Here is a 2,852-nt window from a genome sequence, read left to right as displayed (position 1 = left end):
GGGGTCATATTCTTTCTTTCTTTTTTCTTTTTGGTGAGGGGGTCATATTCTTTCTTTCTTTTTTTCTCTTTGGTGAGGGGGTCATATTCTTTCTTTCTTTTTTTCTTTTTGGTGAGGGGGTCATATTCTTTCTTTCTTTTTTTTTCTTTTTGGTGAGGGGGTCATATTCTTTCTTTCTTTTTTTCTCTTTGGTGAGGGGGTCATATTCTTTCTTTCTTTCTTTTTTTTTTGCACCTTTAACGCTAACCCTAATAGTTTTCCCTTCTTGCTCTTTCTCCTGTTTATTACTAAATTTACAAAACAATAGGGTAGTGCTACATGGAGAGTGAAGGCCTTGCCTTCCTTAGCTTCTACGACTGAGAGCAAAGCGGTTTTTATGGTCACACTTGGCAGCAACCGGTTTTGCAAATAGCTGTGTTACTAGGACACCAGCAGACGGTACTCTGGAGACTGGTGGTTGAGGCTCAACATCGCCTTTTCCACTACTCCAGCTCTTCAAGGACTAAAACCATTAAGTAACTCTTGCTACCACGGCTATAATTGAGCTGTCTTGCCTATGCTGTCGGTTTCGTCGCTTTTGTATCAACGCCCACGACATGAAAGAATGGTCCTATGGTCCTGTGGGATCATGAACTTAAAAACCCATGCTGATTCCTCCCGGCTGCATGTCGTTCGTCATTACTTATGCATTTACCACAGTGCTACAAAGATGACAAGTGTTATACTGCATTGTGTACAGAGTGAATAATTCATGTAAAAAGCTCTGATGCCACACCCCATCCTCGGTCTTAAAGGCCAAGCAGACAATACTATAAACTCTGCCTGTCTTTATGGGCAAGGTGCTAGTCCAGATATAAGCCAGAGCATCCCTTATCTGGTCTTTCGTGGGCGTAAGCAAAACCTCTCCTTCGTAAATCGAAGACAGACCAGTTCTCTCGTTACCGGTTTCTCAATAAAAATTTTGGACAAGTTTTTATTTTGGATTGTCCATATCCAAAATTTCAATGTTAGAAACAATTCTTGTCCAATTGTAGGTCTGTGCGTAAGTGTCAATGTTCTTGCTGACGTTGTTAGAGTTGTTGCCTCTTCCGGATGAATTCCCAAAACGGTTTCGTCACTCTTGTATCTCGAGTTTCGTGCCAGTAGAGTGTGTCCATTAAATGATATTGCTCCTCCGAAAGCACTGTCAGTTCTCGAAGTTATCCATCGTCTCTGTGCTGAAACTTTTCTGGAGCGGACAAAACTATTCATCCTCTTCGACGCTCGGTCTTTCCTTGACGACGCTGTCCCTCTTTTATTATTTTACTGTCCAATCTCTTGATGCGAGTCTTTCACCTCGATCTCTTCACACGATTAGGCTGAGGAATCGAAGAGATCTGGGGCAGAGAAAATAAGTAATATAAATTGTACATGTGTGCGTTTCGTTGGGCACTGCAGGGAAACTTTTGTAGTAAGTTCAGCGTTGAAAGCTCCTGTTACTGTTGCTGATCATGTTGTGGTCTGCAACACCAGCAGCTGCTGGTGTTGCATCTGGTAATGGTGCTATTACTACTACAGTTGCTACTGGTGATGTTTGTATCATCCGCAATCGGAGGATTATTTCTTTTGTACTTTGTTGTGGGAGAAGGCGCTTAGACGGTTTATAGCGCCAGACATGTGGTACATAGACCTTTTCTCTTAACTACCACAAACAGCTGAGTGCCGCTTAGCACTCGAAGGTGTCTTCGACTCTATCCTGCTCTACTCGGATCAAGAGTTTGCCACCTACCCATGACCTGTTTACAGAATGATTGCTTTATCTTCATCTGCCAAAGTTGTTGCCACCAACAACCATATGCTTATTTCCGGCAGTACACCTACCACTTTCGCTTTCACCACCTGTCGGCTCATGCATGATAGGATTAAGATAAAATCCTTGCTCTTCAATGGGGAACTGGAATGATTCTTCAATTCACTCTCTAAGAAGAATCTGATCTCCACATCTTGTACTGACTGCCACGTGAAAGAAATTGTTTCCACACTGCCTTCAAGCATCGCTCCACTTACACATAAAGCAGCCCATCCACTCATCGACTCTTCGTGCTTATGTGCAAGTAGGACACTGAGCATCGGTTGGGCTCCTGCACGACTTCTTGTGACACGACCAGAGCAACTTTGCTTCCGGACGAATCCTCTGGCTTCTTTCAGGTCATCCTTCTGCATCACCAATTCCTTGGGGATTCTTTCTGCACTTAAAGATACCTTTCTGTGGCCATTATTACTGTGAAGGCAGCAAGCTCACAAAATCGTTACCAACGCTAGACAAAATGCTTAGCGGCATTTCTTCCGGCTATGTTCTTTTCGAGGTCGATAAAATAAGTACCAGTTGAGCACTGGAGTTGATGTAATCGAATTGGATTACATCAACTTCATAAACTTCAAACTTTGTGCCTACAAGAGAAAGAATTATTACTAAGTGAGCCATTGTTGCCATTGGTAGTGTTAATGCCAGAAGTCGCAGTGAAAGCCAAGTTGGTGGTAAAGATTGGTGCAACAATATTCAGTCGAGTCGATGTTGAATGGTGTCGGCAGTGGCAGTGTTATTTTTCTTTATCCTTTATACTATTGTTGCCACCATCATCATTGCTACGGCAAGAGGTGTTCTTACTTCCACCCTTCAGTTATGGTGGTGGGGTATTTGCGAAATATTTGTGACTGTGAAAGCAATAAGGGGTTGTCTTCGTCTTCATTTGTGAAAGCAATAAGGGGTTGTCTTCGTCTTCATTTGTGAAAGCAAAGTCCCTCCCTACTGCTTAAATCACCTTTTCCTTCCCCTAGTTGGTAAGTATCAAGAAAATTGCCACCGCGTTTAT

This window comes from Octopus bimaculoides, chromosome 1 (assembly GCF_001194135.2).
Source record: "Octopus bimaculoides isolate UCB-OBI-ISO-001 chromosome 1, ASM119413v2, whole genome shotgun sequence".
NCBI lineage: Eukaryota > Metazoa > Mollusca > Cephalopoda > Octopoda > Octopodidae > Octopus > Octopus bimaculoides.
Note: the sequence above shows the minus strand (reverse complement) of the source record.